Here is a 24,151-nt window from a genome sequence, read left to right as displayed (position 1 = left end):
TTCACCAGAGCTTCACAGATTACCACTGGCGTCCTCTTCCACTCCTTCATGACAACATCAGAGCTGGTAATGTTAGAGACCTTGCATGTCCCCATCTTCCGTTTTCAGGCTGGCCCCACAGATGTTCAATAGGCTTTAGGTCTGGAGACATGCTTGGCCAGTCCATCACCTTTACCCTCAGCTTCTTTAGCAAGGGAGTGATCATCTTGAAGGTGTGTTTAGGGTCATTATTTTGGAATACTACCCTGCGGCCCAGCCTTTGGAGGGAGGGGATCGTGCTCTGCTTCAGTATGTCACAGTACATGTTGACATTCATGGTTCCCATAAATGAACTACAGCTCCCCAGTGGCGGCAGCACTCATGCAGGCCCAGAACATGACACTCCCATCACCGTGCTTTACTGTAGGCAAGACACTTGTTTTTGTACTCCCCTTTTGCCATGAGGTGCCATGTTGAACTTCCAGTGACAGTATAAAAGAGTGAGAGGGATAACGCCAAATTTAACACACCTATTCCCCATTCACATCTAAGACCTTGTAGCACTAACGAGTCACATGACACTGGGGAGGGAAAATACTTTTGTGAGATACTATATATGAACATTAAATGACAAAATAAATCATAAAGGCCATGTAAGAGATCAGTATGTGGATTCAATTGAAAGTTATTAAACCCAGGAGCCTGCATTCACTATATCTGGTCTCTCACAGTATACAGAACATGCAAATGCAGTAGTTTTAGTAAATCTAAACTGATAAATACCTTTTCTCAGCAGTCTTGGGACTTCTATCAGTATCTGCTTAAAGCTTGTAGAGTTTTCATTCTCCCCTGATTGTCCTATGTGGCTGCAGGACCCCCTGTCTAGATAGTGCTGATTGGCCCTGTGCTGATCACATACTCTCTATCAATACACACCAAATTAAACATGTGCAGCTTGTCCCCTAACCTCTGTTCTATCAGGAGATATAGTGGGGACAGTGGAAGAACAATAGGATCAGGAGATTGGATCAGACGGCTTTTTTACACAATGCAGAGGATTAACCCCTTAGGTTCCACAGTGAGTGTAACAATCATGCTTTACTGCATATACAGACCCATTTTACTGTTGTGGGTTTAGTAACGTGTCTAGGGGGCTAATCCATGGCATCTCCCAAAGAATGAGGTCAACTAGTGTCTAGTGGGACAAATACATGGTCGCTGCCAGAGAATTAGGGCAACTATAAAATGTAAAAGTTAATATAAGGAACATACTTTTATTATACAAAAGTCAAAGTACAAAAGCAGGGGGTGGATGGTGTGGCATACCAAGCCCCACCCATTATTGAGAGTGTATTAAGAGGGTCCTAAAAAGAAAACCCAGACTAATAAGCAAGCCATTTGTAGACGCCTTAAAACTATTTAGTCAAGTTTACCTATGTGGAGTCGTGACACTGCATTTAATCCAGCAGTCCCACAACCCCCTGTGGCACCGACCCAGCCTTTATGGATCCATTCAATGATTACTCTGCCCATTACGTACGCCCCAAGGGTGTCGCCCACCAGTGCCAGAAAAGCCAGTCTGAGGTGGGTCCACCCAGATCAGCGTACGACAGTGGGTGAAGTCGCCTATGCTTGTCCTGGCCCAGTTCTAAAGTCAATGGCAGCCCCATGCATCGGCAAATGACAGTGTTGCACCATTTAAAAAACAAAAGGGGTCAGAGACTTATTACGTATTTCTTGCAAGTAGGGCAGCCCATTAAAATGAATGGTCTGTCCTACAAGCGACGTGGACACACACGGGTGTGAACTTAGGCCAACAGTTTGCTTTTTTTTTTTTTTTATCAAAATTTTAGAGTTCACTACGCTGGTGGCTGGTGCTCAACTTTCTTGGGGGGGGGGGATACCTGATTTCCAATACTGAACATTAATCTTAACTAGATATAATAAAAACAAAACCTGTGTAATGGTATCTGGTTCTATGGCGGCTCCCTGCTCTGTCGGTATGAGATGCTCTACAGTGATAACATGTCATTACAATTCCAGAGTGACTGGCCTGTGAAATATTTACAGAGCAGTAACTAGCAGACCTATGGGATTTGTTTGCATGCAAAGTAGGAGGGGGAGGGTGTCTTTTTTTTATTTTTTTTTTTTTAAATAGAGCAGTAAAGGAATTTTAATTTCCAGTTTACTTTTTGTTGTCTTTGTCCAGTTGGGGAAATTTTCTCTTGCTTCCTGTCCCAAAGATAAAACAGAGTTGGTTGGCTAGGGGGGCATTAAAAGAATTCTGCCCAACACTAAGTAGTGTTAAAAAAAAAAAAAAAATGCCCCCTCTGCTACTTATGCAAACTAACCCCCCCCCCCCCCCCCAAAAAAAAAAAAGTATATGTATACATACCTATTTGTGGCCTGTTCCGGGTCCAGTCATGTGATCTGGCTCCCTTGTGTCAGTCAGCAGCAGGGGAGGGGGGAGTGCCACCCATTGTTGAATGCTCTCTCCTCTCCCCCACAGCTACAACTCACTGACACAGGATCACATGACTGCTGTAGGCTGGAAATAGGTAAGTATATATATATATATATATATATATACACAATTTTTTATTTTTTTAAAGACATGTTAATCAACATAGGTAGCAGGAGGGGGAGGGGTCATTTTTAAGATTAGTCAGTATTGGGCAGGAATTACATACTCTTAAACAATATGCCAGGACACATTGAGACATAATTTCCCATCATGAACACTGGCATGAAGCCTTTGTTTTTTTTTTTTTTTACTGGCCGACCATATAAATACCACATTATACCATCAGCCACCATGTGTATAGGCCTGGGCCAGCAACTATGTTAAATAATGCACTTTATTACCTTGTGATGACTTCCAACAGTTGACATTTACAAGCAGCGTGTGCAATGGCAGACATGAATGTTAATCATATTTCATTCCTTTTTTGTTACCTATACCACATGAATAATATAAACGTACATGTCCATAATGTTAATTGACAAAGACTTTATTTTTACTATAGTCTGTTAGTGTGCATTATGCTACAAACTATCTTTCCAGGGTTCTATCATCCTATGCTGTTCTTTTCTAAATGTACCCTATAGTGCAGGGGGTCTCCAAACTTTCTAAACAAAGGGCTGGTTTACTGTCCTTCAGATGGGTCAGATCGTGGCCAGGGGGAGTGGAAATTTTCCTGGCATCAGTGGGAGTAAACATTTGGTATTAGGGAGAGGAATAGTGCCACGTCGTTGGTATCACAGGGAGGAATAGTGCTCCATTGTTGGTGTTAGATGGCAGAATAGTGTCTCGTATCAATGGAAAGATTCCAGGGCCACAGTTTGGAGACCCCTGCTATAGAGTTAAAGATTTGTTTTACAGTCCTTACCACGATGTGTATTCTAAAACATAAGGTTTGGTGGTTTCTCACCCAATGCAACCTGTATTGGCTTTCCTGTATTTTAGTCCATTGCTTAGAAATTGATAACGCTAAACAATTAGCAAACATGCTTAAAGTGTACCTGTATTGGCATAAATCTTTTTACGCAGTCACTTGCAAGCACCTTTTCCGTACCTTTTCATAGTGTAGCGCTCACCCCCTCAATGGGCTGCTGGATTCAACAGGTTCTTCTCCCACGTTAGTGCAGCAACAGTTCACTCACTCTGGCTCAATAATCGGTCTAGGCGCAGTGATGGTGAACCTTGGCACCCCAGATGTTTTGGAACTACATTGCTCATGCACTCTGCAGTGTAGGTGGGCATCATGGGAAATGTAGTTCCAAAACATTTGAGGTGCCAAGGTTCACCATCACTGGGAGGGGTGTCTCTTTTTTGATTTATTGCTGAAACACATGCTCCAACATTTTCCTGGTCCACAGCTGGGAGTGAAAGACTGAGTAGGACATGGAGGTTAGACTAGAACAGTCCAAGATTCCTGCAGCTGACAACCACCAGATAGGTTTGGGCAGTTATTAGGAGCAGTCTGGGTTCTTGGAGCAGAAGATAGAATAGCACACTGGAGCAGTTTTTAACATCCACAGTTAGGGAACATAATAAGATAAAATGCATCTCAGGGGATTTCGCTCCACTCACGTATCCCAGTAGAAGCAAGGCCACAGACTTGATCCAGGGGATGAAGTAGTCCAGCAACTAATCAGGAAGGCTTCAGGGCTTATCAACCCCCTGAAGCACACAGTCCCCCTACTCCAGGAGAAGAACCCATCTCTCTGGCTCCCTGACTCATTACTTGCCTCCTACCCACCAGCTGGGCATACTTCCCCAGGGATTGGCTGGAGCAAGGTAAGAGCCCAGCCTGGGCATTTTAATTTTCCCACCCTGAGCTCTGGAAAGTTCTTAACAGGCTCAGGGGAATCTATCAAATGTCCAGACTGGAGCCAGGACAGACCAAAATAACAGATCACAGCTCCTTCAAGCCACACTAAATTTACCTAGCATCCTTAGCCTAGGAGGGTACTACAGTATAGTATCCGCGACCACTTACAATACACCAGGAGTCCCTTAAAAAATAACTTCACTTTCATAGGAAATAAAAGAGAAAAAAAGAAAAAAAATATATAGCATATACCAAAACATGCAAGATTGTAATTTAATTTTATTAAAAATTACCTTTGCTTTATAATCTGCAGTGGCTGGGGCATTCCGTACTTAGTGTATGGTCAAAGTAAGAAATGTCACCAGCACACCATGGAGCTCCAGAATAAGTCCAAAGCTTTATTCAGAGATTAGATCGTTACAGCAAATAGCAACGTCTCAGAGCCACGCAGGACCCCTTCATCAGGCATGCTTGATGAAGGGGTCCTGCGTGGCTACAAAACATTGATAATTGCTGTAACAATGCGTATTATTATTAGAACTTTTAATTATAAAATTCCTCATTAAAAGTCTGCAAGAGCAACAGCTAATTAATAATGAAAAAGTCACGCCTATTCACTGTGCACATTGACACAAACAGACATTTCTTTCAGGGCAACAAAAGGTATGAATCTGCAACAACGTTTGTTAAAAGCCTTGAAATGTACAACACTGTACCATTGATCACCCAGAGGGGCTCTATTTTTTCTCAACAAAAGTGGAATTACGTTTAAATCCCAAATTGTTCTTGTATGCAAATTCTGACTTTAACTAGAATGTCAGCCTTTGGCCACACCCCAGGAGGAGGACCAGACTCTAGGAATTTGGGGACGGGAGGAAGGGGAACCTACAAAATAAACTATTTAGGAAGAAGGGGATGTGGAAGGAAGGTCCAAAGTTTTGTTTTAGTTACCTAGCCTGTGTTGTGAACAGGAAATCTGGAATTCTGTTACTATGGGTATCACCAATATTTGTTCTTCACACTAATTGTTACTAAGCCATAGTGTTGATGTTAATGTGCAGTGACTCTTCTATGAAGAATCTTATGTGAGGAGGAGATTTGTTAGAAGCGCTTTAAAAAAGGAAAGAGATCAATGTCAATTAAAGTTTTTACATGTGGCTCAGTCACAGAGCAGGTTTGTGACATAACATTGTTATTTGATCTGTGCATTGCAGAAGGAACCTGCTTACATGACAAAGTAATCACAGGCCTGCAATTAGTGTTTAACCTCTTGAGGACCAGGCCTTTTTCTGAAATTTGTTGCTTACAATTTAAAATCAGTATTTTTAGCTAGAAAATTACTTAGAACACCCAAGCATTATATATTTAGCAGCGACCCTAGAGAATAAAATGGTGGTTGTTGCAATAATTTATGTCACACTGTATTTGGACAGCGGTCTTTCAAATGCATTTTTTTTGTAAAAAATACACTTCATTGAGTTAAAAAAAAAAAAAAAAAAACAGTAAAGTTAGCCTAATTTTTTTTATAACGTGAAAAGATGTTTCACTGAATACATAGATACATGTCATGCTTTAAAATTGCGCACACACGTGGAATGGCGAGAAACTATGGTACTTAAATTGTTTTACCTGTTTAGAGGAACAGATATTGTGCTAGAATTATTGCTCTTGCTATACCTCACACATGTGGTTTGAACACCATTTGCAGGTGCGACTTATGGATGCGTTTGCTTCTGCACGCGAGCACGGAGGGATGTGACGCTTTAAACTTTTTCCTCATTTTTGTTTTTATTTTTACACTGGAATTTTTTTTTAGCACTTTTATTGCTGTCACAAGGAAGGTAAACATCCCTTGTAACAGTAATAGGCAGTGACTGGCACTTTATGGAAGGATCTGGGGACCCTCCTCTGCACTTGAAAGTATTCAAAATGCGTTTTTTTAACACTTAAAATTTTTTTAAAACTGGTGCCGTTGGCTCCTGAGTAAACTGGAAGTAATGTCATAATATCGCTTCTGGGTTACTACATCTGAGACCCGTTTCCCAGCTTTGTTTGGGTCTCCAGCCATCCGGCGGATGTGCTGGCTGGTTGTTTTGGACGGGAGAGCCTGGGCGTGCAGCGGGAGGGGGAGTGCATCCCCTCCCGCTGCTTGTAATAACAGCCGAGCAGCTGCTTAGCCACATCAGTTGTTATCACAAGAAGGCCGACTGTCAGCTCTAAAAAATGGTTCATGGGTGATGTCTGCATCACTCCAGAACAACCACTACCGGTGACATACAGGTACATGATCTGGCGGCAAGTGGTTAACACACATACTGATGCTGTGTCGCCCAACGTTTTGCTTCAGTACTGACGGCCATAGAGTTCAACACGTCCTGGGCTCACCAAAGGATATCTTCCTAAGCTTCACTAAAGAAAATCTCATGAGATAAACGAGAAAGGAAATAAATAAATAAATGTATAGGTTAAATAAGTGGTGGTCCAGGCATGAGCTATTTAAGGAATGTAAAAAAAATAAACGCCAATTTGGAGTAGTCTCTCAATTAGGGAGAATCACCCTATTTGTTCTGTTTACCGTTATCACTGAAGGTGAAAGAAAATCACAAATTTTGGGTTGTCCCAGAAAAGTAACAGAGGGTAAATCTTCCAATGGGGGCACTAGCTTTGGTGACCTGGGGTAACCCAAGGGATTCTTTTACTTTGTAGGGATTTCCTCTCACTTCCTATTTTGGCTATGGGAGAGGAAGTGAAAGGAAATAGCCCCAATGACAACATTGTCTTTTTTTATTGGTGGGAGAAGGGGATTTGTGTGTGATTTTCTCATATTTTCATTCAATATTTGACAGTTATAAAGATATTTTGTATTTACTTAATTTAACTTAGTTGTTTTTGATACACCACATGTGAAAGCAGCTTCCCTTTGACTGGTATTCCCCAGTCACCTTTTTCATTTGTATTAATGCATACGCTGCATTGAGTTGGCATATTTCTACGCTTTAAACCATTTTACCTCTTTATTATCAATAAAAACTGACAGGGGTTCTAATCCTTCTCCACTGTATCCATTCCACTGGATATCACATCGTGAGATAAAATACTGCATGGTTTCATGAGTAAAATACCTCACATTTTGATTAAAATTGAGTAGTTTTTTTTTTTTTTTTGTGAATTGCAAAACAAAAATATTTGATAAAGGTTATAAAAGTTATTTTATCTCAGATTTTAAGAGGAAAATAACTCGCTGTGAATTGAGCCGATTGAATACCATGGTGATATTCAATCGCCACTGGGTTTGCAGCACTGACAGCCATTGTTTCCCTATACGGCAGGCGGGAGGTGGTTAAAAAAGAAGGTACGTCCTGCCTGGTGGCAGACACTGGAGGTTGGGCCTCTTGTAATGGTTTATTCTAATCAGTCATCACCATTTCCCTTAAAGTGACCCCGAGAGCTTTTATACTCAAACCTGTCTTTCTTAATGTCTGCCGTTCCAACTCTTCAACCTGTCAATATCTTCAGCAATTGACACTTCCAGGCAAGTTAAAGTGTAACTAAAGGCAAAAAGTTGTATTTTTATTTTTGATAGAATAAGGGAGGGTTATATGTTTTTTTGCCATCAGTCCCATTGGGGAGATTCCACCTCACTTCCTGCCCCATAGCCACAACAGGAAGTGAAAAGGAATCCCCAGTGGTTCACTAGAACTAGTGTCTCCATTGGAAGATTTCCCCTCTATTAATGTTCTGATGGAAACTCAAATTTTTTTTTTTTTACTTTCAATAACAGTAAACGGGACAACAAGAGAGAGTGAATGGGGGCACAGACAGCAATAAAAACTGACAGGGGTTCCAATCCATCTACACTCCAGAAAAAAAAAAGTTAGTCACACTTTAAAATGTCTATGTTCCGTGCCACTCTCTCTGGTTCTATCATCTTCCAGTGGTGTAGAGCAGTGTTTCTCAACTCCAGTCCTCAAGGCGCCCCAACAGGTCATGTTTTCAGGCCTTCCATTATTTTGCACAGGTAATTTGATCAGTTTCACTGCCTTTAGTAATTACCACAGCCATTTCATCTGAGGGAAATCCTGAAAACATGACCTGTTGGGGCACCTTGAGGACTGGAGTTGAGAAACACTGGTGTAGAGCAATGTTTCTCAACTCCAGTCCTCAAGTACCCCCAACAGGTCATGCTTTCAGGATTTCCCACAGATGAAACGGCTGTGGTAATTACTAAGGCAGTGAAACTGATCAAATCACCTGTGCAAAATAATGGAAAGCCTGAAAACTTGACCTGTTGGGGGTACCCGAGGACTGGAGTTGAGAAACATTGGTATAGAGGTCAGAGGATTGGAACCACAATGAGCCGTAGGGGACGCAACCATTGAACACTTCTGGAGTCTTACAGAAACTGCAGTACTGGAACTGGGGGAAGGTTGAAGACACAAGGAAGAGGTGAGCATAAAAATTGTAGGGAGCTTTGATTTTGCTTTTTAATCTGATGGGATCACTTTAAGGGCTTTCCAGGTAGACAACTCATTACAATAAAGCCTACGGAGGGGATTTTTCCTGGTACAAGCAGAAGCAAAACCAGCGCATTCCCTATTCAAGAAAATAGAACGACATAATAGTTTACTGTCCTGAAGGCTGTTGGGGGCCAGACTGTGGCCAGTGGGAATAGAAAATGCCCCGACACATCAGTGGTTTTAATGGTAGGTATAGTGCCCCACTGTTGATACCAATGCGAAGAATAGTGCCCCATTCATGGTGTCAGTAGGGGTAATGGTGCCAGTTGGTAGGGCCAGATAAAGGCAAGCATAGTGACACATCTGGCCCGGGGCTGCTTTAAGTCCATGAAAACTTAACTGCTCAAAGTTTTTTTTCAACATTACCAAAACCAACGTTTTCTCATAGGAAGAGAGAAATGTGGCTCTTTGAGATTTCTTGGTGAAGTGAGAAGAGTATTCTTCTGGATTATCTTGGTCCTGTTCTAGTCTATGTGTTGCCTGCTCAACCTCATATCTTTGACCTCTAAAATCTCTGTCTATCTGCAGTCTGGGTTCTACTTCTGTCTGCAACTGTGTCCTGCCACCAGTGTGATGAACCAGTAGTAAAGGATTGCAGTGCATAAAACACACAGGAAATTTCCCCAGGGTTTTTTTTTTAGCAGCAGAGAGTTGGTATGAGAATAATTGATGTAAAAAAAAATCATTTATTTAACAGACAATAGTAATTCCAAATGAACAATAATACATCATCCATATAGGTAGTGCGACAAAAACAAACATGGAACATCACTCATAGCAAAAAAAAATTCTATGTACAGGCATGGTTTGCCAATTGTATTCGTAACATATGTATCCACATGAAAAACCCCGATGCATTTCGACCCTTGCGATTTCCGGTCTCTTCAGGGGGATTTATATTCTAGGGAAATGTCAAAATATCTAATTAAAGACTTTGGACAGTATAAAAATATATATAGGTATAGTATTTCAAATTAAGCAAAATTATGTCTCCATGCATATAGCGGTATAGTTACCAATGGGTGGATGAGGACATGAGGATGTGTCGCACAAACCGGCATTGCAGGATTATAGCCGTCCAGTGATCCCATCGCTGCCACATGTTCCCCCCGCGCCCTCTGGGTGGGTGCATAGTCCACTGAGCTTACAGGGGGCCACGTTTTGGGACCCAGAGAGGAGGATGGGTGGTAAAACACCTGCAGATGGACATGCAAAAAAACTTTTTGTAAGTCGTCATTAAATAATATAATATTGGAAGGAGTATATAGAAGTGCTTGGCAGCTATAGGCTTATTATTACTTGGTCATTAATGGATTCATATTATAGAAGAAATAAACTAGTTATACATAGCATGGCGTAGTTTATTCGTTAGTTATATTGATTATAAGAGGGATTAGCTGACAGTGAAAGAGAGGGATGGGGTGTGGTGATGTGGTAGGTGAAGTGAAAAATGCATGATGTGAGGTAGACTGATGATGGGGCAAGAGAGGTGTGAAAGTGAAAACAAAACAAAACTGCTGAAAAAGAAAACTACACTTCCAATATTTTGTTGTTTCAGGTTTTTTTTTCCAGCAGTTTGGTTTTGTTTTGTTTTCACTCCTGTGTGTTTTTTGTATACTCATGGGTTATGCAGCTTTGGGGGCTCCCTTATTGTGTTATTTTTCTTTTTTAGGATTGCAGTGCATTTGCCATGTTTCTACATGCTCTCCTTCATATCTCATTGGTGTGGGAGTGCTTAGAGAACAGAAAACTGAGTTCCTGCAAATGTATGCAGACTTGACCAAGCATGGCCTTGACCTGCAGTTGCTTCTCTTAAGCTCCTGACCATGAACATGCAAACATTCTGGCTGGGGACATACACAGAAGGGGCGAGTAAGGACACTTCAAGCTGTGCAGTGGCCATGCATTAAACATTGTAGGAGCAGGGAAATTAAAATCGTAATGGCTTACAGTATATACCACACTACTCTAGAGGCAAAAGCTTAATTCTGTTTTTTTTTTTTTTTTTTTTGGCATCATTTCATTTAGTCCAGCTTGGACCAATGAAAGTATGCACATAACATACTGTACCCGGCTGATCACTTTGGGATGTGGAGAACAGTGAGAATCACTGTAGTAGTAGTGGTGGTGGCTACTACATTGATTTTCTTTTTCCAAAGTGGTTCATAGTGAACACAGGGAGTCGCCCACTCGTCATGGGCACCATTCAGGGCTCGTTCACACCGTAAGGCACATCTGAACACATGCTTTTTTTTTTCTGTGTTCACACGCGGTGCATTTTTGGAAGCATATTAATTTCAATGGTCTGCCCAACAGGCATAAATGTACAAAAATGTAGTGCAGGCAAGATTTTTTTTAAAAATCAGGCCGTACCCATGCGTTTTGGTGCCTGCAGATGTGATGCATGACGAAGGGGTCCTGCATGGCACTGAAATGTTACACTTGGTCCTTTGTGATTTGAGCTTTCTGCTATAAAAATTTTGGACAATATCTGATGATCCATTGTGTGTTGGTGAATGTGTGTTGTCTGCAAAAGGCAGCATGTTTCCGTGCAGTGTAGGAAAATTCACGCTCTCACGTCGCAACTGGTGTGAACAAGCCCTATGAGAACGCCTTGCATTTTTGTCATCCAATGCAAAAGGGTTCTCTGATTGGACAGGGTAGAGAGGCAGGGTGATGACATCACAATCTCCATCTCACCCAATCAGAGAAGACTTTGCATTTTTTGAGGAAAATGCAAGGCGTTCTCTAATGGCATCTATGACAATCAGGCGGCCCTCTGTGTTCACTTTGCAGCAGGGCTGCCACTTGGCACAGGACCCGGCAGACAGCAAGGATCACTGTAGTAGCAATAAGATAGTATGCAACTGGTCTGAGCTAGGTGGCAAGATGGGTGAACTAGGGATCATGTTGTACGAGGAGGATTTGGATTTTGTGGGAATTCTTAGAGACCTGGTTCAACAGCTCTCATGATTGTCTATGTCTGCAATAAAGGGTATACCCTTGAATGGTTGCCAGAGAGGGTAAAAAAAAGGGGAGGGGTTTGCCCATATATCAAGAACATGGGAGTCCGCAAAAAATTTTTTTTTGGGGGGGGGGGGGGGGGCATCATTTTAGGGTCGCCCATGCACTGCCCTCTTCGACAATGTCATTATCACATTATCATGGTCAGAGACTGCAGATGTAGTACAGTCCCTAGGTTAAATAATGGATAATGGCCAACAGCCCCTCTTACCAGACCCAGAGATACTACAGCAGTGGTCCCTCCGGCTGGATGATCGCTCACTCTGGGTTCCCCGGGGGCAACTCTGGTCAGTAGTGTAGCATGTCTGTACCCGGGTAGGGGCTCAGTCTCTCTCTCTTTGGTGGTGCTGGACAGCGTGGCTCTCTCTTTGGTGGTGCTGGGCAGCGTGGCTCTCTCTCTGGTGATGCTGGGCAGCACACTCCTCGTTCTTTGTCCTGTAGCACTCTCTCCCTCAGCTTTTTTCCAGGCTGCAGTCTCTCAATCTCTCTCTTGATCGAGCTGTAGCCTCCTCCCTGTGGAAAATGGGGCCTCCAATCTTTAGGACTACATGTCCCATGATGTTCTCCTTTAAGTGGTTCTCAGTTGTGGCCAATAGGGAAGGAACGGAGCGGGCAGGAAGCTGGGGGGAACCTGATGAGAGCCGCCGTCTCTTCTCCATGACAGGAGGGGGGGGGGGCAAGTGGGGGAAACCTCTGACAGCCCGCAGCTCGCCTTTTTCCTGGCACAGCACCAAGTTCTCTGCTGGACTGAGCAGGGCAAAGAGCCGAAGTCACACTACACTGATGGGGGGGCTTGACAGGTCCTTGATGGTGTCACTCCACTGGCGGGGGGGGGGGGGGGGTCACTTGACCCCCCTTGCCTCTACCTGCGGGAGGAGGTGGAATCCTTATGGGCAGAGCTCCAAAGGGATGAAGCTAGGGGAAAAATAATACTGGGAGTATGTTATAGGCCCACTAACCTGAGGGAGGAGGGGGAGATGGACCTCCTATCACAATTTGGATTAGCAGCAAGGATGAGAAGTGTCATCATAATGGGAGATTTTAATTATCCAGACATAGACTGGGCGGAGGGAACCACGCATTCATCTAAGGCTCGCCATTTCCTAAATGTCTTGCAGGACAATTTCATGGGTCAGATGGTGGTCAGATGGTGGTGCTGGACAGCGTGGCTCTCTCTTTGGTGGTGCTGGGCAGCGTGGCTCTCTCTCTGGTGATGCTGGGCAGCACACTCCTCGTTCTTTGTCCTGTAGCACTCTCTCCCTCAGCTTTTTTCCAGGCTGCAGTCTCTCAATCTCTCTCTTGATCGAGCTGTAGCCTCCTCCCTGTGGAAAATGGGGCCTCCAATCTTTAGGACTACATGTCCCATGATGTTCTCCTCTCCTAGTCTCCTTTAAGTGGTTCTCAGTTGTGGCCAATAGGGAAGGAACGGAGCGGGCAGGAAGCTGGGGGGAACCTGATGAGAGCCGCCGTCTCTTCTCCATGACAGGAGGGGGGGGGGGGCAAGTGGGGGAAACCTCTGACAGCCCGCAGCTCGCCTTTCTCCTGGCACAGCACCAAGTTCTCTGCTGGACTGAGCAGGGCAAAGAGCCGAAGTCACACTACACTGATGGGGGGGCTTGACAGCTCCTTGATGGTGTCACTCCACTGGCGGGTGGCACCCAGGCCGGGTGCGGGCTGCTTGCACCCCGATAGCGACGCAACTGTGCTGAAGTTAAGATCCGATCCTTGATTCCGGGGGGGGGGGGGGGCACTTGACCCCCCTTGCCTCTACCTGCGGGAGGAGGTGGAATTCTTATGGGCAGAGCTCCAAAGGGATGAAGCTAGGGGAAAAATAATACTGGGAGTATGTTATAGGCCCACTAACCTGAGGGAGGAGGGGGAGATGGACCTCCTATCACAATTTGGATTAGCAGCAAGGATGAGAAGTGTCATCATAATGGGAGATTTTAATTATCCAGACATAGACTGGGCGGAGGGAACCACGCATTCATCTAAGGCTCGCCATTTCCTAAATGTCTTGCAGGACAATTTCATGGGTCAGATGGTAGACGCACCAACTACAAATAAAGCATTACTAGATCTACTGATTACCAACAATACAGACCTGATCACAGATGTGGAAATACAGGGCAATTTAGGAAACAGTGATCACAGGTCAATTGGCTTCAGTATAAATCACAGAAATTGGAAACATAAGGGAAATACAAAGACACTTTCAAAAGAGCCAACTTCCCTAAACTACGAACCTTGCTAGAAGGCATAAATTGGAATAAAATCTTAGGAACAAAGAACATGGAGGAGAGATGGGTTTGCTTTAAGAGCATATTAAATAAGGGCATTAGCCAGTGCATCCCATTGGATAATAAATTTAAAAGAGCGAACAAAAGTCCTGGATGGCTTAACTCCAATGTAAAAATGCATATAAAAGCAAAAGAGAAGGCCTTTAAAAAATACTGGGTTGAGGGATCATCATCAGCATTCAGACTTTATAAAGAACGCAACAAGAAATGTAAGGTGTGCAATTAGGGTAGCTAACATAGAACAGGAAAGACACATAGCGGAGGAGCGCAAAAAAAAACTCCAAGAAATTCTTTATGGGGCCAATATGGTCTGTCCTTCCTTTTTTACTGTTTACATAAAGAATGAGGAAAGATACCTGGTTACAAAGGATGGGGAGATGGCGAAGGTATTGCATTTATTCTTCTCCTCAGCCTTCACGAGGGAATAGGGGGGGCTTCAGTAACCAAAACTGCAGTGTTTATCCTCGTGACAAATCACAGGCATCACCCTCATGGCTAACAGAGGACTAATTAGAATTAGACTTGGAAAACTTAACATTAATAAATCCACCGGGACCGGATGGCTTGCACTTAAGGAACTCAGTGAAGTAATTGCCAGACCATTGTTCCTAATTTTTACGGACAGTCTACTGACTGGAATGGTACCAGCAGATTGGAGAAAAGCCCATGTAGCACCAATATTTAAAAAGGGCCCAAAATATATCCCTGGGAATTACAGACCAGTTAGCCTAACACCAATAGTATGCAAGCTCTTGGAGGCGATGATAAGGGACTATATACAAGATTTTTGTAATGAGAACAGTATCATTAGCAGTAATCAGCATGGATTCATGAAGAATCACCGCTGCCAAACCAATCTATTTACCTATGAAGAGGTGAGTTGCTATCTAGATAAATAAAGGCCCGTATACATGGTGTATCTGGATTTTGTAAAAGCATTTGTAACAGTGCCCCATAAACATTTACTGTACAAAATAAGGTCCGTTGGCATGGACCATAGGGTGAGGACATGGACTGAAAACTGGCTAGGGGAGAGTTCAGAGGGTGGTGATAAATGGGGAATACTCAGAATTGTCAGGGGTGGGTAGTGGGGTCCCCTAGGGTTCTGTGCTGGGACCAATCCTATTTAAATTTGTCCATAAATAACCTGGAGGATGGGGTAAATAGTTCAATCTCTGTATTTGTGGACAATACTAAGCTACAGTGCCTTGCGAAAGTATTTGGCCCCTTTGAACTTTTCAACCTTTTGCCACATTTCAGGCTTCAAACATAAAGATATAAAATTTTAATTTTTTTGTGAAGAATCACCAACAAGTGGGACACAATTGTGAAGTGGAACGAAATCTATTGGATATTTTTAACTTTTTTAGCAAATAAAAAACTGAAAAGTGGGGCGTGCAAAATTATTCGGCCCCCTTGCGTTAATACTTTGTAGAGCCACCTTTTGCTGCGATTACAGCTGCAAGTCGCTTGGGGTATGTCTCTATCAGTTTTGCACATCGAGAGACTGAAATTCTTGCCCATTCTTCCTTGCAAAACAGCTCTAGCTCAGTGAGGTTTGATGGAGAGCGTTTGTGAACAGCAGTTTGCAGCTCTTTCCACAGATTCTCGATTGGATTCAGGTCTGGACTTTGAGTTGGCCATTCTAACACCTGGATACGTTTATTTGTGAACCATTCCTTTGTAGATTTTGCTGTATGTTTGGGATCATTGTCTTGTTGGAAGATAAATCTCCGTCCCAGTTTCAGGTCTTTTGCAGACTCCAACAGGTTTTCATCCAGAATGGTCCTGTATTTGGCTGCATCCATCTTCCCCTCAATTTTAACCATCTTCCCTGTCCCTGCTGAAGAAAAGCAGGCCCAAACCATGATGCTGCCACTACCATGTTTGACAGTGTGGATGGTGTGTTGAGGGTGATGCGCTGTGTTGCTTTTACGCCAAACATATTGTTTTGCATTGTGGGCAAAAAGTTTGATTTTGGTTTCATCTGACCAGAGCACCTTCTTCCACATGTTTGGTGTGTCTCCCCGGTGGCTTGTGGCAAACTTTAGACGAGACTTTTTATGGATATCTTTGAGAAATGGCTTTCTTCTTGCCACTCTTTCATAAAGGCCAGATTTGTGCAGTGTACGACTGATTGTTGTCCTATGGACAGACTCTCCCACCTCAGCTCTAGTTCTCTGCAGTTCATCCAGAGTTATCATGGGCCTCTTGGCTGCATCTCTGATCAGTCTTCTCCTTGTCTGAGCTGAAAGTTTAGAGGGACGGCCAGGTCTTGGTAGATTTGCAGTGGTCTGATACTGCTTCCATTTCAAAATGATCGCTTGCACAGTGCTCCTTGGGATGTTTAAAGCTTGGGAAATCTTTTTGTATCCAAATCCGGCTTTAAACTTCTCCACAACAGTATTACGGACCTGCCTGGTGTGTTCCTTGATGCTCTCTGCGCTTTCAACAGAACCCTGAGACTATCACAGAGCAGGTGCATTTATAAAGAGACTTGATTACACACAGGTGGATTCTATTTATCACCATCAGTCATTTAGGACAACATTGGATCATTCAGAGATCCTCGCTGAACTTCTGGAGTGAGTTTGCTGCACTGAAAGTAAAGGGGCCGAATAATTTTGCACACACCACTTTTCAGTTTTTTATTTGCTAAAAAAGTTAAAAATATCCAATAGATTTCGTTCCACTTCACAATTGTGTCCCACTTGTTGGTGATTCTTCACAAAAAATTAAAATGTTATATCTTTATGTTTGAAGCCTGAAATGTGGCAAAAGGTTGAAAAGTTCAAGGGGGCCAAATACTTTCGCAAGGCACTGTAAAGAGGGCCACTTCTCAGCAGGATGTGGAAACCTTGCAAAAAGATTTGAAAACATTTATGGGGTGGATACTACATGGCAAATGAGGTTTAATGTAGAAAATTTAAAATAATGCATTTGGGTGGCAAAAATCTGAATGCAGTCTATACACTGGGGGGATAACTTCTGGGGGAATCTAGGATGGAAAATGAAGTGGGGGTCCTAGTAGATGATAGGCTCAGCAATGTCAAGCTGCTGCTATCAAAGCAAATTAATATTGTCATGCATTAGAAACTGGATTAACTGCAGGGACAAAGCGATAATTCTCCCACTCTACAAGATTTTGGTCTGGCCTCACCTGGAGTATGCTGTCCATTTCTGGGCACCAGTCCTCAGGAAGGATATACTGGAATTGGAGCGAGTATAAAGAAGGGCAACAAAGCTAATAAAGGGTCTACAGGATATTAGTTCTGAGGAAAGGTTGCGAGCACTGAACTTATTCTCTCTGGAGAAGAGACGCTTGAGAGGGGATAAGATTTTACTTTACAAATACCGTACTGGTGACCCCACAATAGGGATAAAACTTTTTTGTGGAACGGTGTTTAACAAGACCCGTGGCAACTCATTAAAATTAGAAGAAAAGAGGTTTAACCTTAAACTACGTAGAGGGATGTTTACTGTAAGAGCGGCAAGGGTGTGGAATTCCCTTTCACAGGTGGTGGTTTCAGCGGGGAGCAGATAGTTTAAAAAAACTATTAGATAAGCACCTGAACGACCGCAACATACAGGGATATACAATGTAATGCTGACATATAATCACACACATAGGTTGGACTTGATAGACTTGTGTCTTTTTCTCAACCTCACCTACTATGTATCTATTACGGTGATTCTCAGCTTCCACAGGGATTGGCCAGGTATGGCATATACATGTTTACATTGATCCAAGCTCGTCCAATGTAACAACACACAACACAATACCTGGAATTAAGCTCTAAAGTGATTGTAAAGTCTGTTTTTTTTTCTATAAAAATAACAAACATGTCAGTGGATTTGCACAGAGCAGCCCGGATCCTCCTCATCTCGGGTCCCTCTTCTGTGCTCATGGCCCCTCCCTTCTGTTCAGTGTCCACACAGCAAGCAGCTTTCTATGGGGGCACCCGAGCTGAGCCACAGCTCCCTGTGTCCATTCAGACACAGAGCTCGACCCGAACCTGTCCCCTCTCTCTCCTGATTGGCTAGCTGACTTTGATTGGCAGCAGCGGGAGCCAATGGCGCTGCTGCCATGTCTCAGCTAATCACGAAGGAGAATCTCGGATGGCTGAGCATAGATATTTGCCAGCACACCAAGAATCAGCATAAGGTGGCATCCAAACGGTTTAGCTTATTGCGTGATCACAACACAAAAAGGTGCAATGTTTTGGAGTCACACAGGACCCCTTTGTCAGACATGTGAGCCTTCACATGCCTGGCGAAGGGGTCCTGCATGACTTTAGCTGTCCTCTGACACCCCATGTGCCCCAAGTTATAATACTTCCTGAGCCCTGAGCACTGCTCCAGCTAAAGCATGTGAGATCTATACCATTTTCACTTTTTTTTTTATTACCCTTTGTTGTATCTCCTGTAGCCTCTTTGTAGTCATTTTCCATTTACATGCACTCTTGCAATAGCTGCATGACATGGTGGGCTTCATGGTGGTGACAACAGTGGACCATGTCTGTTTAAAGTACACACGGGCCGAATGTCAGATGGCATGGGCCGGTCCAATAGAAACATTCGGCCCATGTGTACTGCAGTGGTTCTGACACAAGCCAGCCATTCCGCTGGCTTCTGTCGAAGGGGCATGCCTGAAAAAGGTCGGCCGATCGCCTCCTGATCAGTGCTCTCCGCCAATGGTGGAGAGCACTGACCGGAGTGTTCTGCTGGTAGGCCGTCCCTGTCAGAACACAATGGAACAGCAGGGGGAGAACACAATAGAACAGCAGGGGGAGAACACAATAGAACAGCAGGGGGAGATCACTGTACTAACGTTGGATAGTTAGTACAGCGGCTTTTCCTGAGCTGTCAGTTTTTTTTCCATTCAGACCTGCTGCGTTGAATGAATAAAAAAACAAAAACGGCTAGTGTGTACTAAGCTTAACGTGTGTTAAAACAAGCACTTTTAGCATGGAGACAACCCAGGAGCACCCCTGGGAGACAGCACAAAGCATTATGACAAGAAATTCCTGAACAAAAACCTTCATGGTATGATCACCTTTATTATTTTAATGACAGATTCAGCATAAAAAATATTGCAAATGACTTTTGAAATTCCATTATCATGTTAAAGTTTATACGAGATTTTAGGGATTGCCAGCAGACTGCTGAAAACGTGGCTCAAACACACAAGCCGCTGTCTTCACATGTGAATGCAGTAAAAAGTTTAATTGTATAGACCTGGAACACAAAACAGCACACCCGTCCAATCAGCTCAGACAATAAATAAACAATTTAGTCTGTCCTGCTGCCGGAGTCTATTATTGGAGCAGAGTACAGTGAGTACAGTGAGGACACGTTGCAGGTATAGTACACTATTACACACACACACACAGCTCCCGCCCTCCCTGTATTATTAGCACTAGAGAGGCGGCTTACTCATAATAATAATAATAATAATTACCTACTCAAAACGCGAAGCTTGCTGAATCAGTTCATTACTCGGCAGGACTGTGCAGATAACGACTTCTCCTGCCTGTGGATGTGTCGATTCCACTTTTTCTGATATAAGGACTAAAAGACGCTGGACTGGAGGTAAGATAAAGGGATATGTTGGGGAATATGGGGAGGGGGTGGAGGATTAGGTCGGTTTTGCATTGTTTTTTTATCTTTTTTTTTTATTTAAGCCCATCTATCACCATTTAATTTTCATATTGCATTTATAGAATACTGACAAATTATGCAGCATTTACGGGGTGCCTGGACCATTCAGTCCTTGCTCTGGTGCAGATTAACCACTTGCCCTCCTGAATATTTACCTCCTCTTCATGACCAGGCCATTTTTTTACGAGACGGCACTGCGTTACTTTAACTGACAATTGCGCGGTCGTGCAGCGCTGTACCCATAATAAGGGCTTTCTTTTGGTGGTATTTGATAGTTTTCAATTTTTTTGCGCTATAAACAAAGACTGACGATTTTGAAAAAAAATAAATAAATACTTTTTACTTTCTGCTATAAAAAATATCCAGTAAAAAAATCGAATTTCTTAATCAAATTAGGCCAATATGTATTCTGCTACATGTTTTTGGTTAAAAAAAAAAAGTGCATATTGATTGGTTTGCGCAAAAGTTATAGCTTCTACAAACTATGCGATAGATTTCCTGAATTTTTATTTATTTTGTACTCGTAATGGCGGCGATCAGCGACTTGCAGCAGGACTGCGATATTGTGGTGGACAAATTGGCTACTTTTTCACACTGGGGCATTGGGGCTAAAAATAGCGGCGCTTTACTGACGTTTTTGCTCGCTACCTGCCGAAAAAGGGTTAAAACTACCCGCAAAGAGCTTCTGCAGCGACGCTATGCTGGCGCTGCCCATTGATTTTAGTGGGCAGGGGCTCTTTAGGAGTAGGGTATACACCGCTCCTACAGTGCTGCAAAGATGCGGCTTGCAAGATTTTTTTTTTGGCGTGCTGCCAGCGCACCGCTCCAATGTGCACGCACGCCAGGAGTGCAAAATCACGTACAGGTATATGATTTTGCACAGGAGAGCTGCCTTGCCGGCGTACATATACGGTATACGGTCAGCAAGTGGTTAAGTCCTGTACACACGATCAGCATATCGCACAAAATATGCTGCTTTCAAAGTGATCTTACAATAATCTGATCGTTAGTACACAGCTTTTGTCTGAAACTTTCCGAAGGGACAAACATGAAAAATGTTCTCGTACGGTACCAGATCATACAATTTTTATTCAATCAGTAAAGTTTTTGTCCGAAAATACAATACAATACATCACTTCTGAATTTTTATTCTATTGTATGAAAATGTTCACACTTTAGTAACCTAAGTACACGATTTTGATCTGGTATCAGCCTCTTGCAATCCCTATATGGCAGAGCTCAAACTTGAAAAGGGAGAAGAAGCGCAAGTAGCCAGTCACTTGTACTCATGTGCTAATAAGGAACATGCTGACAAGAGGTGAGAGCAGGGTGACAAAGCTTAGCCTACCAGTCTGCTGCTTCTCCTTTCACTGTCCAGTCAAAGGCTGAGGATAGGATAATACCTGTAAGTGTTACTTGACTGCAGCAGCGAAAAGTCAGGCCACAGGGATGTGCCCCGTGGCAGAGCTGTGTAAATTTGAGGACTGGATGGGCTGAAATAAAACTTCTTTGGCAGGTAAAACAACCCCATATTTATATATGCCATCTGTGTATTAAGCTGTTGGCCTGGAGTTCAGCTGTTTAGAAAATCAGGTTCTCCTCCAGTCTTTCAGGGCCGGTCCTCTTCCAGGTTGAATGATTGCCAGGATCATCCAACTCTCTTGCCAGGAGCCCTGGTTGGACAGGGGGAAGATGGTGTTTGAAGCCAATCTGTTGCTGTTCCATAAAGTGGTAATCACCCCAACCTATAACTGGCCTTTGTAGCAAGGTGCACATGGAAGGGCAATGTACATCACAAACAAAAGATTTCCCAGCACACTTACCAACCAGCCTGCAAAACAACCAAATTGTCCTAACAGTTTATGTTAAAAACAGAGTATTTTGTTTGCACTCATTTGCAAATATATGCATAAGCAGCAGTGCCCACGCCAAAGGACCTCTGTACAGTGCCTTGCAAAAGTATTCACCCCCCCCCCCTTGTCTTTTTACCTATTTTGTTACATTACAGCCTTTAGTTTAATGTTTTTTTAATCTGAATTATATGAGATGGATCAGAACACAATAGCCTAAGTTGGTGAAGTAAAATTAGAAAAATATATGCAATATATATATATATACTATTTTGCAGAAAAAAAACTGGTTAATTGGCATACACGTATGTATTCACCCCCTGTTATGAAACCCATCAAAAGCTCTGGTGCCATCAGTTACCTTCAGAAGTCACATAGTCATTACATATACACACCTTTTTGAAAGGCCCCAGAGGCTGCAACACCTAAGCAAGAGGCACCACTAACCAAACACTGCCCTGAAGACCAAGGAACTCTCCAAACAAGTATGGGGCAATGTTGTTGAGAAGTACAAGTCAGGGTTAGGTTATTAAAAAGAAAAAAAAATCTAAATCCTAGATTTGATGGTGCTCCTAGGGATCATCAATCGTAACCAAATGGAAAGAACATGGCACAACAGCAAACCTGCCAAGAGACGGCTGCACACCAAAATTCAAGGACCGGGCAAGGAGGGCATTAATCAGAGAGGCAGCACAGAGACCTAAGGTAACCCTGATGGAGCTGCAGAGTTCCACAGCAGAGACTGGAGTATCTGTACATAGAACGACAATAAGCCATAAGCTCAATAGAGTTGGGCTTCGTGGCAGAGTGCCCAGAAGAAAGACATTACTTTCAGCAAAAAACAAAACAGAGTGTCGTGTTTTGAGTTTGCGAAAAGGCATGTGGGAGACTCCCAAAATGCATGGAGCAATGTGCTCTGGTCTGATGAGACTAAAATGTAACTTTCTGGCCATCAAAGAAAACGCTATGTCTGGCGCAAACCCAACACATCACATCACCCAAAGAACACCATCCCCATAGTAAAACATGGTGGTGGCAGCATCATGTTATGGGGATGTTTTTCAGCAGTCGGGTCTGGGAAATTGGTCAGAGTTGAGGGAAAGATGGATGGTGCTAAATACAGGGAAATTCTTGAGCAAAACCTGTACTACTCTGTGTGTGATTTGAGGCTAGGACAGGGGTTCACCATCCAGCAGGACAATGACCCCAAACACACTGCTAAAGCAACACTTCAGTAGTTTAAGGGGAAACATGTAAATGTGTTGGAATGGCATGGTCAAAGCCCAGACCTCAATCCAATAGAAAATCTGTGGACAGACTTAAAGATTGCTGTTCACAAGTGCAAACCATCCAACTTGAAGGAGCTGGAGCAGGGGGAAATGGGCAAAAATCCTAGTGGTAAGATGTGCCAAGCTCATAGAGTCTTATCCAAAGCGTTTTGGAGCAGTGATAGCCGCAAAAGGTGGCTCTACAAAATATTGACTTTAGGGGGTGAACAGTTACGCACATTGTACTATCCAACACGTTTATATAAAAACCACCGCCCTGTTCTCTATAAACACAAGCGCTCACACAAATATGGGTATAAACTGGGGGCTGTGAAGTTTCAACTCACTAATAATCTACTACCGCAGGCGCTTAAAAATTATTCAAAATTGAATAAAAACATTTATCATATAAAAAGATCTCTAAAAACAAATTGTTATCTACAGATCCAGCAGCGCTAATTGCTCATTTAAACTCTGATATCTTTTGTGTAAAAAGTGTGTATAAAAGGTGTGTATAAAATAATAATAATAATAGCAGAATTAACTGTCAGTTTAGTCCATATGATATACTGAAAATATAAATATTTATCCACAGATTATATATTGAACAAGAGTCTCTTTATATTGTAAGATGTATTGCACCGCGGCCCCTTTATCCAATTCACCTCCACCCGTGCAGAAAAAACACACACAGGGGGATGTGTGACAGATAAGGCTCCCCTTTGGTACTGCTCTTACCAAAACCTGTCGGTCAATTGGGCATATCAAGAACTCCTGCGGTATATTAATTCGCTACTCCGTCCACATCTTATACAGATAAATTCTCAATATCTCGTGAAAAATATATAGAGAAGGCAGACATAGCGTAATTCCATAAAACGTGAACCTTTAATAAAACTTGTAAAACCATCAATTTATACACTCCCAAAAGAAACAGAGCATGAAGCATTGGTTCTCTATTCACAGCTTAGTGTCAGATATGTGAGGACAGTCCTACTGCTCTCTGCAGTATACACCAGGCGTCCTTCTGCAGCCGATAGCGGATAAGCCCGTCCTCCCCCAATCACTGCCGTCTCTCTACTTGTTGTATGGCTCCACCCAGATGATGTCTGAATGACGAAGTGCGTCAGGGTGGAGCCATACAACAAGTAGAGAGACTCCGTCCACATCTTATACAAAGTCTCTCTACTTGTTGTATGGCTCCACGCTGACGCACTT

General features: G+C 43.0%; 2 long non-coding RNA genes across 2 annotated transcripts in view; one reads left to right on the top strand and one right to left on the bottom strand.

The window, feature by feature from the left end:
* Nucleotides 1–9,539: 9,539 nt before the first annotated feature.
* Nucleotides 9,540–19,757, bottom strand: LOC143981817 (uncharacterized). Its single transcript, XR_013274366.1, has 3 exons — nt 19,616–19,757; nt 9,847–10,026; nt 9,540–9,731 (listed from the first exon to the last, which is right to left on the bottom strand). It is a non-coding gene; the product is annotated as an uncharacterized LOC143981817 (long non-coding RNA).
* Nucleotides 19,494–24,151, top strand: part of LOC143981810 (uncharacterized) — a 20,709-nt gene continuing 16,051 nt past the window's right edge. The window contains exon 1 of the long non-coding RNA XR_013274362.1: nt 19,494–19,746. This is a non-coding gene — a long non-coding RNA (uncharacterized LOC143981810). The remainder of the gene's footprint in view (nt 19,747–24,151) is intronic.

This window comes from Lithobates pipiens, unplaced genomic scaffold (genome assembly GCF_037356315.1).
Source record: "Lithobates pipiens isolate NorthernLeopardFrog02 unplaced genomic scaffold, aLitPip1_a1.2 Scaffold_1, whole genome shotgun sequence".
Classification (NCBI taxonomy): domain Eukaryota; kingdom Metazoa; phylum Chordata; class Amphibia; order Anura; family Ranidae; genus Lithobates; species Lithobates pipiens.
Note: the sequence above shows the minus strand (reverse complement) of the source record. Positions and strands in the feature narration are given on the sequence as shown.